Source organism: Eurytemora carolleeae, unplaced genomic scaffold (assembly GCF_000591075.1).
Source record: "Eurytemora carolleeae unplaced genomic scaffold, Eaff_2.0 scaffold62, whole genome shotgun sequence".
Lineage (NCBI taxonomy): Eukaryota > Metazoa > Arthropoda > Copepoda > Calanoida > Temoridae > Eurytemora > Eurytemora carolleeae.
In genome coordinates, this window is record NW_019396429.1 from 428,760 (window position 1) to 442,149 (window position 13,390).

Below are 13,390 nucleotides of genomic sequence, written 5' to 3' on the forward strand. Positions count from 1 at the left end.
AATGGCAACTATAATATTAAATGTCTAGAACTAAGAATGGCAACTATAAATATTAAATGTCTAGAACTAACAATGGCAACTATAAATATTAAATGTCTAGAACTAAGAATGGCAACTATAATATTAAATGTCTAGAACTATAATGTTATATGTCTAGAACTAAGAATGGCAACTATAGTATTAAATGTCTAGAACTAAGAATGGCTACTATAATATTAAATGTCTAGATTTAAGAATGGCAACTATAATATTAAATGTCTAGAACTAAGAATGGCAACTATAATATTTAATGTCTAGAACTAAGAATTGCTGCTATAAAACAAAACATCTAGAGCTAAGAATGGCAACTATAGTATTAAATATCTAGAACTAAGAATGGCAACTATAATGTTATATGTCTAGAACTAAGAATGGCAACAATAATAAGAAATTTCTAGAACTAAGAATGGCTGCTATAATATTAAATGTCTAGAACTATGAATGGCAACTGTAATATTTAATGTCTAGAACTAAGAATGGCAACTATAATATTTAATGTCTAGAACTAAGAATGGTTGCTATAATATGAAATTTCTAGAACTAAGAATGGCAACTATAATATTAAATGTCTAGAACTAAGAATGGCTGCTATAAAACTAAATGTCTAGAACTAAGAATGGCAACTATAATATGAAATTTCTAGAACTAAGAATGGCTGCTATAATTGCTCAGATTTCCTTGGCTGCAAGAGAACGAAGAAGAAGGGAGCTAGGTATGATCTCTTTATGGAATTTTGTCGAAACGGCTGAACCAATCAAAGAATCAGGAATTTTGTGGAACCTGGACCAAATTTAATGAATTGGAAAGATTATTTTTTTACTCTGAAATGTGCTTGAAATGAAAAAAAATGCAGTTTTAATTTTTTTAGTTTTTAAAGAAGATTCAATATGGATGAAGTTTCATGACAATGTAACAGTTGTCTTTGCATATATCAATTCAATGAAGAGCGCTTTCAATTAATATAAAGCTGTTAAACACCTTGGATACACATAAACATTGAATTCAAGAGAAGTTGTCAAGTAAAAAGACTTTTTTTTGATTACTTATAAACTTGTAATTCGAAAAAATGTCTTGTTAACAATCTAAATTGAATAAGAAAGTCGTCTTCATTGTATTGATACAATCGCTAATAATAAAATATAATTTTAGAGGAGCCAACTGTAGAAATAAATAAATCTGTTTACAAGCTACCAAGGTAAATTAATTCAAAAGGATTTGAGTCTTTGCAACAAATTCTGATCTTCTAATCCCTTTATCTTTCAACCCCAATGTTGTATTTCAAACTATGAATTCTGTTAGATAAAATAATCTAAGTTTGAAAAATCGAATTTTTAAACCATTAGACTGTAAAATTATTTGTTTTAGACTGTTTGATTTTTTTAAGAGGTATAAAAAGTTATATAAATAAGGGAAAAAGGCCGAATTTCCTTTCAATTTTTATTACAATATAAATCAAATTTTAAAACAAATAAAGTAAAAAAACTTATAAAATCTTTCTTCTGAACATTAAAGGGAGTGTTCGCGAAAAATGAAAGGGGGTATAGGCTTAATGCGATAAAAAAGCGCTTTTGATCAAATTTGGGCTGTCAAATGGACATAAGGGAAAAGAACTCAGATTATGAAATGGAAAAAAGATAATTTGCAAATATTCACTTTCTAAAAAAATGTTTTAAGACAATTATTATTCCTTGAGATTGTTTCTTCACAAAGATTAAAAACAAACTGTGTAGATGTGTGAATACATTATTAATTATTATTACCATTATTATCATTATTATCATTATTATCATTATCATTATTGTCATTATTATGATTATTATCATTATTATTATTATTATTATTACTATTATTATTATCATTATTATCGTTATTATTATTATTTCCATTATTATCATTATTATCATTATTATTATTATCATTATTGTCATTATTATTATTATTATCATTATTATCATTAGTATTATTATTATCATTATTGTCATTATTATTATTATTATCATCATTATCATTATTACTATTGTCTAGGGTTACAAAACAGATTCTGGAAACAATTGCTTATAGGTGTAAAATATACAAAAACACTGAACGAGAGTTAAATCAAAGGTCTATGCGTTGCGACATTTACGAGTCGACCCAGTCTTATGACTTCATTCAACTTGTAGACGAGTCTGGATCTATGTACAAGTGTAGACGAGTCTGGATCTATGTACAAGTGTATAATTATTAGTCGTAACTTGTGATCACTAATTTCTAAAAGGAACAACTTATTTGGAGCAAACTCTAATTTTTCAATATTTATAGCTTTGCAACCTGATGTAGACCTTTCAAGCTATGCGTTCTTTTATTAGTCAAACTTTAAAATATCAAAGCTTTAGATCATCAGGCTGCATAAATATAAGGAAAATTAAATTAGAGTTTTAGGTGATTAATTAGTTACTTTTAAATAGATTTTCTGAAAACTAAATATTTATTTGTTCAGATTTGAAGAAAGATTTAGCCCAGCACTTCACAATAAATATATTCAGAGGTAAAAATCTTTCTTTTTTTAAAATCTAAATATCTTTATTTCCGGTTCTAATAAATTTGACAATTTGATTACAAACTGTATAACATTTACATCATTTTTACATGTTTACATTGTAAATTGTACTAAGATTGTGAGATTATGAATTGATTTTTTACTTTTTAAAAATTACATTTAATTATTTTTGCTGGAATTAATACTTTTGTGTTTCAGACTGATAAAATAAATAAATGCACAGTGACGTTACCGCATTTGTTGACGTTAAAAACGTTAAAGTTGTGTTCTTTGACGAGTTGTCCATTTTAAAACTTAAATATAGCATTTCATTTTAAATAAAATTAAGCTTCTTCAGCTAGGTTTTATCTATATATGATTAATTTCAAGTCTGTTTGTCTATCTGTCCGTTTGTATCCAATAAACGTCAAAACGGCAGAACCGATCAGGCCCAAATTTTGTGTGGTACCTCACATGTCCCAAGGAAAGGTTTAAAGAGGATTAAATTTTCAAAAATTTGCCTCGAACAAAATTCGATTTTTGAAAATATTGAAAATCAACGTTTTTTTTAAATCCGCGAAATTTTTTGTTTTTGTTTTATAATGTACATACAAAGGGATCATGTTCAAAACTGAAATAGATGATGGGCACGAAGCGCCCTAAAAGCCTAGTAATTGTAAACAAATTTTAGTTTCGTAACACATATTTTTGAGTTTAGAAATCAAATCTAGTTAATGTTTTCGGAGTTGTAAATCTGCAACTTTTTGGCAGAAAAATTTGCAATTAATTAGATTGAATCCCTAGGTTTGCAATCTAACATTGCGATCCTGGATTCAGGGTTGCAATGCAAATATCAGGGATTTAATAGTGTGATAATTTTGATCAAAAGTTGGAAGAATAGATTTTCATAGATATTTAAAAACATAAAAAAGCAAAATATTCAGCTAGAAACGTCTGGTCGGGGGAGGGGGGAGGTTAAGTCACAGGAGCGCCTACCACTTCCCGCCTTTCTAGTTAAGACCCGAAAGAAAGCATGGTATAGCTTTTATTAATAAACCGTGATCGAAAGGCCACTTTGATACTTGTTATATTATTTAAGCTTTCCCTACCCAAAAAAATACCTGGGGCTGAATTAGTATTTTTTAAGAATTTGTAAAAAAGTCATCTTTATTTTTTGTTTCACACTTTTTTTATTCCCGAATAATAAAAAATAACTGTAAAATTGTAAAAATCATTTTAAAAACCTGAACTTTTAGGCGAAAGCTGTTGAAGGAAAAACAAGACTTAGAAGAAAGTGAATTGAAAATGGCAAAGGTATATTGGCGGTTTTTAAATATTTTCTCCTGGAGTACTTAATTTTTTATGATTTTCTTATATTTTATAAATATGTAATTACTTACATACTTACTTCACCCCGGACTAACCAGAGTTAGAGACATTCGGTTTCTTCTATTTGAAATCATACGCGTTATGGTTCATATTTTAACAATCTTTAAAGTTACGAATTTGTTGTTTAATACTTTTTATTCAAAACGTATATGCCGGCAAAAAAGTATTTAAGAAAAAGGCTTACTTACTAGTTTTTACTATTACATGTGTCCTCTCTTATTTAGTCTTTATATAGTCTCTAGTCTCTAGTCTCTAGTATCTTGTCTCTAGTCTCTGGTCTCTAGTCTCTAGTCTCTAGTCTCTAGTTTCTAGTCTCTAGTCTCTAGTCTGTAGTCTGTAGTCTGTAGTCTCTAGTCTCTAGTCTCTAGTCTCTAATCTCTAGTCTCTAGTCTAGTTTCACAATATGGATAAATCTTGAAATCCAATAAATTCTAACAATGGATCTCTCTGGCCAGTTCTTCCTTTTTCCATTCATAGATTTACATAGATTAAGGAGAATTGACATCTCCANTAGTCTCTAGTCTCTAGTCTCTAGTCTCTAGTCTCTAGTCTCTAGTCTCTAGTCTGTAGTCTCTAGTCTCTAGTCTCTAGTCTCTAGTCTCTAGTCTCTAGTCTCTAGTCTCTAATCTCTAATCTCTAGTCTCTAGTCTCTAGTCTCTAGTCTCTAGTCTCTAGTCTCTAGTCTCTAGTCTCTAGTCTCTAGTCTCTAGTCTCTTATCTCTAGTATCTAGTCTCTAGTCTCTATTATCTAGTCTTTAATCTCTAGTCTCTAGTCTCTAGTCTCTAGTCGCTAGTCTCTAGTCTCTAGTCCAGAGGCGCAACTAAGACTTTTGGTAGGGGGGGCAATATATTATTATGTAATGGTGGGGGAGGGGGTAAGGGGAGGTTTCCCCCCCTTTTTTCGAAAATTTTTCAGAAACAAAAGTGCTTTTATAAGGGTTTTAAGTCGAAAAAAAGGAAATTTTAAGTTGTTGCATGCAGATTTGGCTGTGTTCAATTCAAATCGATTTTTTGTTCTTGTGTTTTTACAAAATTTATACTTCCAACAGCTGTAAAATGAATGATATGAGTCAATTCATTGAATATGTGTGCGAATGGCAAAAGAGTATTTTTTTAAGTACCTGGTTTAATTACAGATTAAATTGCAAGAAATAATCATAAAAATACATATAGGTGAATAATAAATTCAATCATCTACATTGAAAAAGTACAGAAAATGTTACCTTTTCTCTTGAAGTTATTGAATTAATTATTGATCTAACCAACATCAATAATCTAAATTCATTTTCGATTTTATAGAACTTATGTCAAAGAAGATAAATCTTGGTAGTTATTAAATATGATAATTAATTAGAAATTTGCCAGGTTCAGAATTTTCTCTAGATTTGGAACTAAGTTTTTGCCACAAACTCAAATATTCTAATCCCTAAATCTTTACACCGAGTGGTGTAAACATTTGATATTTCAAACTTGGAATATTTTACCAAAAGAATTCAAAGTTTGATATCTACGAGTACTATAAACTCAACACAAATAAAATACAGTTTAGAACTTTTTTTACATTAAATGTTTACAATAGCCTTTAGCCTTGAGAATTGAGAAAGATAAAATATTTTTTTAAAACTAACTATAGTATAATAAAATTTCTACAATAACTTTATTGGTTTTCTTATTCCTGTGATACTGATTTTCGCCATTCTTTCTTTCTTTTCATTCTGCAGGGGGGGGCGCGCCCCCCCCTCTCAGGTGCTAGGGGAGGGCGCGCGCCCGGCCGCCCCCCCTAGTTGCGCCTCTGCTCTAGTCACTAGTTGCTTTAATCTCTAGTCTCTAGTTTCTTTAGTCTCTAAAGTCTCTAGTTTCAAGAGTATTTACTATTTAGTTTAAAATATTAAATATATTTCGTCTGGTTGAACCTGTGAGGGTTAATCTGGTTGAACCTGTGATGGTTTAGTCTGGTTGAACCTGTGAGGGTTTAGACTGGTTGAATCTGTGAGGATAAATCGAGGATTAGATCGGATGTCACGCTGCAAATGGTTTCATTATCTAGTCTCAGAATACAGAGAGGGTTGAGAAGGGGGGTGGATATAAAGACGGAGGNATTTGTTTTATATTTATTGCACAATAAAATTTTAAAGCTAGACATTAAAAAATCAGCATGTTCAGAGTCTTAGCTGGCTCAAAAATTGTCTTGTCTTACATATGATATGATATCCATGTACAAAAGGAGGGGGAGGGGGGTCCAAAAATCGTATTTTAGGAAATTAACTCATAATATATATATTTTTTATTATGACGAGTTGTGTGTGAGTGAACTTTGCTGAAGTAACCGATTCCGAACTAAAAGTTTAAGAAGCATCTGCAAAATGCCGCAAAAACTTTTACTATCATGAAAATAGTCGCTTTACACAAGTGCAGACTAATGAATAGGGAATGTATTTTTTTTTTGAATGGAAGGGGTCAAGGCAACTGGAACTGTTACTTGTAGAGGCAGCAAATGGAGTAACCCCTGCTATTCAGGGCCTGAAAATATGTTCAGGGGTAATTACCCCTAGAATTCTAGGGGGGGGTATTTAACCCCAGGATTCTAGGGGGGGGTATTTACCCCCAGGATTCTAGGGGGGGGTATTTACCCCCAGGATTCTAGGGGGGGGTAAATAACCCCAATAACCCCCCATATGGCCGCCACTGGGATTAAGGTTTAAAGGTACCGTTGTAAATTAGACACTGCCATCTTTCCCCAGGAGTCACTTGAAATTACGTTAATAGTCCTTTTAAACACAGTACGTAAACATGTAGAGGAAAAAGTCTTTTAAAGTCTTACAATAAAGATATTTTAAGCAAATTTTTCTTCAAAGAGTCACTAATTATTGATCAATCTAAATGTTCACGTATATTTTTTTTTTTTTTGATTTCTGTTTCTCTCTATGTCTCACTGTACTTTATATACTTGACCACTTTACTTTATATACTTGATCACTTTACTTTATATACTTGACCACTTTACTTTATATTCTTGTCCACTTTACTTTATATACTTGACCACTTTACTTTATATACTTGTCCCCTTTACTTTATATATTGTCCACTTTACTTTATATACTTGTCCACTTATTTTGAATCTTTTATATTTTTATCCTTGATCTCTTTACTTTCTGACCCTGACTTCGTTTTACTTTATATTCCTGTAGCATCTTTACTTTATATCCCTGAACAACCCACTTCAATTTACCAGCTTAACCCACTTTACTTTATATTCCTGAACAACCTACTTTACTTTATATCCCTGAATCATCTTTACTTTATATCCCTGAACCATCTTTACTTTATTCTGTATACACTCCTGAGTACAGTATGTCAACCTATAGAATATTTTAGAGCATATGTTTGGTTGACAAAGAAAAAAAGGCATTTTGTAATTTTGTATTCAGTTCATACTATTCATACTTGAAAACTAACCCAGATGGTTCCCTCCCTCATGGTTTTAGTAAAATATAATCTCAGTAAATGATCTTGCCTTCCAAGAGACGTGTAATTTCTAGTAATCGTCCATTTAGAAAAAAAGCGTGCCAAATTTAAAACGGAATCCTTGAAAACTGATTAAGGATGACAGACGTTTTCTTGATTGTGAAATAAAATTGTTAAAAGTGGCAAAATAGACAAACTTCCATTCAAATCCATTGAAATCAGAAGCAAATATACTTCATGTTTTTTTGCATTTTCATTTTAAAATGACTGCAATTGAAAAGCCATACGATTAGTTAAATTGAAATCCGAATATGTTTTGTGAATGAAAATTCAATAAAAAGTATAGTTTTGAAGTTTTGAACTCCAAAATGAAACTTAATATATTTAAAAGAAGGTGCTTGGGCACAACAAAATCGAAAGTTGTGGAAGGAGAGAGGGGGGGGGATTAAATTTATTTTTTATCATATTTTTTGAGCAACTGTATTTGGTTTACTGTCTTGTTTTGTCATCATAGAGCTGGGCAAAGTTCCGTTAACGAATCGGAGGTTTTTGGTAATTAACGGAAGAGTCCGTTAATGAACAGCAAAAACTGTTAATTTTTAAATTGTTAACGAAACGGATTAGCCGTTTTGAAAAAAAAAATTAACGGTTAAAAACGTTAACTAAAAAGCTAAAAACGGTTCGATGTTTTCTGATTAAAATTCCATGGAATTTCTTTTATTTTTTTTTTATTTTTACGCGTTTTTAAATGTAGTCCAGGCATAGATTCGTTTTTACACTAATCTATCTATATAACCTTTTGTTGGCGAATTTTTTCAACCATTTTTGTTTAGTTTTTTTAGAAAGAAGACACAACGTTGCTATATAGCTCTGGACTGCAACTAAGGTTTGAATACTGAGTTCTATTTCATGTTTCAGTTCAAGTCAGGTTGCGTTTGTTTAGAAACTGCATGCCATTATACAATTGTACACCCACGGAAAATAAGTTCATTTTAAATTACGGAATTGTGTGTATTCTGAGTACAAAATTCTCTTATGGCCTTACACAAAGAATTATAATGTAAAGATAGTTATTTCACAGGTGTACGAATTTTTAGTACTGCAGTGTACTGTCTCTGGGCTGTAAAGTAAACACAAGACGGATGTCACAGCCTGACATGGGATCCATCTTTCACATAAAAAAATCAATGAAATATTTTGGTCATAGGAAACTAACTATTATGCATCTCTTCTTGTTTACAAACACTGTACGCAGAGAATACGCAATAGAAATTAACTGTCATTGCCTTATTACCTAGGCCTTACCTACCTTGACTGTGATAAAGTAAGCTTGTTGTAAAATTGTAATTTTAATTTTGCATTATTTCAGGGGACAATAGTTCCAAAATTAACACTTGGCCCATTTCTAACACCCATATCCAGAGTAAAATCTATAATAAAAACTATAACCAACATTTTATTAAACATGACGAGGACAACAATTCCCAATTTTAAACTTTTTTAAAATAAAATTTATAATACTTGTTCTTTTTATGTTAAAGCTCTTTTTCAAGACAATGTCAGGTTTTCCATTTTCGAACATATCCTGAATTTGAAACATTGTCGCATTTTAGAGATAAAAATGAAAAAAATAGTTTCGTTTTTCTAGGTTAGAAAGTGTTTAATTCCGATAATTCCTATATGATAAACCTGCAGTAGAGAAACTACAACTGATTATTATGAGATTACAAAATTTAGAAACTAATTTCAAATTCATATAATTCAGACAAAGCTTTAAAGGGTACCGTTGTGAATCTGGCATTGCCATTTTTCCATGGAGGGTTACTTGAAATTATGCCTACAGTCCCTTTAAATATTTAAAATGATACAGCTCAAATAGGATTCCCGGAGGTTGTAACTTATAAAAAATAGAGATGTAGTTGAACCAGGAAAGAGTTGAACTACTTCTCTAAATTTGTTAAGAGTAGTAGAGTAGTAGCTCATCTGTTTATTCCTAGATAAACTTGTTCTACCTTTATTACAATTAATCTGACTTTAGGTGTTGTTAAGAGAGAAGAGTGGGGGGTTATAATAAGGAAAACATATGTAGAAATTAAGAATTAGTCTCGCAAGATGGAATAATAGACAAATAGCATGACAAATAGATAGGAAATGGATTAGTTCTGCTGACTGTTTAATTATATGCAAACCATAGTTATACAGGGTGTCCCAATAAATATGGTCACTTGATGGTTTTTAATTTTCAACAATTTTTGCCCTGGGACTCGAATTTTATCCCGATGTTTAATTTTCTTTATAAATTTCTTTTTGCAAACTATTTTAGTGCCGTTAAAGGGATTTCCAAAAATGTGACAGATGTTATAGATGTATATCACAATTTACAATAAGGAAAAAGACTATTTTCAGTAGAGGAGACTTCAGCCTGACTAGGGTTAGGTCATTGGCAACCGTACGTAGTACATTTTAATTTCCGAGCCGGGTCAACCTTTCCGGTGCTAGTTTGTACTGTACCTAGCTTTATGGACAGGACTAGCTGGTGCAACAAGGTTGACGCGGTCAGACTTTATGCTTCATATAGGCTGAAAGGGGAAGATTTGCGTGAGGTGGATACCTATTATTATATTTACGAAAAGATATCAAGTGAGTCAGAGACTAAATCGATACTAAATTCCCATGTCTTTTGATTCACCATTAACAATATATATCTATGTATATATATATATATATATGTTTTAAACTTCACATTTTATTAAAAAATAATTATATTTAACATAATGTTTCACGTCTCATGACGATCCGATCAGTAGTCAAAATGCTTGAACAATATTTAGTACTGGTCTAATTTTTAAGGAAAAGTTATATAAATTCTCTAGTTCATTTCTTCTTAGTATATTCTAAAGTATTAAATTATTTTTTCTCTTATTTTGAGAGAAAAAAGGTTTGCGGAATTTTTTTTGGGCCATTAAACAAAATTTAAGATTTTCAAAAAATATTGGAAAAACGCCATACAGGAGATTTTCACAAAAAAAGGGACAATTTAGCACTTGCAAATCACACTTTTTTGACTCACCCTGTATATATAGGTGTACACAGTAATATCAAATATCTTGCTAAAGAACAGACCTCTGAATATTTTCTTCAGAGACACAAAACGAATTAAAGCATCAAAGCAAAATGGCACAATGAAAAAATTTATACAGAAAAAATGTTGATTCTAAAAATTCAATTTTGAATTTATTTTACCAAACAACTCCATCAGACCTCAAATATAAATATTTCAAATTTTCAATTTTCTTTTCAATCTCAGAAATTCCAGAGAAAATTGTAAATTTAAAATTTCAAAGAACGCGTAAATAAAGTTTAAAGTGTAAATAAAACATTTTATTTTCAAGATTAAAATGTTTTTCGCTTTTTAAAGAATTTTCGATTTGAAAGAAAAGCCAAATCTAAAAATAATTTTTGGATGGAAAAATGGAAAAGATAGATAGATAGATAGATAGATAGATAGATAGATAGATAGATAGATAGATAGATAGATAGATATATAGATAGATAATATCTCTATCCCGCTGTGAAACTATTTAGTATATATTGGTAGAACAGATGGAAAAGTATGGTTTGGCCCAGGAGCCGAACGTTAAATGCATATAGATACAGGGTGTCCCACAAAACATGATGAAAGTCGTCTTTGATTTTTGAATTTATTTTGGTCAACCGTCTTTCACATGTATGACAACATTAACCACAAAATTATCCCAGTTCAAAATTGTCGAAATCTGAACAAAATTAATCTTGTCTGTGTTTTATATTGATCGAGAGCACAAAAAGGCAGACCAAATTTTGAAATGCCTAGACCAGGGGTATTTTCTGAGTATTAACTATACAGAATTTTACCTAAAATTTGCTACTGTCATGTATCGTGGGACAACCTTCACAAGGGAACTAAGGAAAGTATCAAATCTACAGAATTCGTTTAAAGGGACTGTTTTTAACTTCGGGTTTCATAACATTTCCTTAACAATGGGGCTCATAAATTGAATGATTATTTAATCTTTTTATGCCATTTACAAATTAAATTAAGTAGAAGTAACTACCCAGAAATTTCACAATCTGATTTCGTAAAATTTTAATTAAAAATAATGGCGTAAGATGTAACCATCATAAAACAAAAATAGTAGAAGTGATGTCTATAATTTGTCGGACATTTGGAGAATGAGTGCCATAAAATAGGAAAATTGTTAAGAAATAGCAGGAAAATATGTTATTATAGATTATGATACAATAATTTTCCTCAAAGAACCAATATCATTCCTACAGGGTGTCCCAGGAAACATGACAGTTGGTAAATAGTTAAGAATGTCTTCTTCCATAATGTGTTAAGTTGTTATAATACCACAGACAAAAATAGAAATATTATTTTATAGTAAATTTTTTTGTTAAGCAAAATATATCTAAGCAAAAGATTTTTAAACGAAATAAACTGCATAAAGCCTTTAATATGTAATACAGTGTATGGAAGACGACATTACAAACTATTTACCAACTGTTATGTTTCTTGGGACACCCTGTACCTCCTGCGATAAAAACCCGTACATTGACATCTCTGATATCCCCCCTTCCCCAATTCAACCTCATTTCGATCATTTGCACTTCTGATCCCCGGCCATCTTTTATTATAAATTTCAATACATGATTTTATCCTGAATTAATAAGCACTTTTTTTCTGAATAAGTATTTTATCCTGGATAAGTATTTTATCCCGGATTATCCCGGATAAGTTTTTATTCAAAATAAGTAATTTTTCCGGAATATATATATTTTATTCTGAATAAGTATTTTATTCTGAATAAGTATTATCCTATTCCTAGATAAGCTATCTTAATAATCCTCTAGTTTTATGCTATTGCATATTAATAATCAACCCCCTGCTATGTAAAGTTGGGTACCCTCCCCCCCGCTATGTTAGGACTGGGTGCCCCCTCTGCACGGATTTACAAATTGTCTTACAATCAAACCAAACAAATGATGAAGGAAAAGAGGAGGAAAAATAAAACGCGGAGAATTAAATGGACCCATGAGGCGTAATTTTGAGTAACCTGGCATAGATAGAGTGTCATACCATATTCACAACAGCACCCTGTAACTCTTTGAGCTATAAAGGATGACAGACTTGTCATTCTTCATTTACAGCTTGGAATTGTTGATCTCTTTGTCTTCAAGCTGTATTATATTTTAAAATGTACTTTCTAGAAATCCCAAAAAAATGAACTCTGTAGTTTTCTGATATTTTGAGATAAACACGGGGATTAACTTGCATCCATAATCAGACAATGTTTAATGGGTACCATTGCGAATCGGACATGAACATCTATAAAAAGTGGGTTTGTTTAAATTATGCCGACGAGTCCAAGTAAATTTTTTCATGACTAGGATTTTTTTTTCGTTAACGAGGCCGCCTTCAGCTGGTTTATTTTTCCAAATCGTTCTTCCCTTCCGTTTCTGTATTTTTGATTAAAAATTTAAATGTTTTTTTAATCATTGCATTTTTCGTGTGTGTAAGTTGCGAACATTCTTCGCAAATTTCGCTTTTTTTTGGCACAAAAATTGTCTGATGCAAGAAATCATATTCAATAAACCTGTTTTTTCAGAGGCGGCTTTTTTTGCTCACCATGTACCCCCCACCCCCCCAACTGCTATGGGGACGTCATCCTACCGAAAAAATGAAGGATCTAAATATCAATATTTTCTGTTCCTAAAAAAGCTGTTATATTGAGAAGGTGTGACTTACTAGAGTTATAGAAGTTAAAACAAACCTTTAAATGTCGTCTTGACCTTAGATGTCGTCCTGACCGTGTAAATCTTGAAAAAAGTTTTGAAGAAGCACATGCATGCTTGCTTATCATTACATGAGGACTGAAATCCTTGATAATCAAAAATTTGATTATTTAAAAAAGCAAGAGTTATTTATGAAAACCTGCA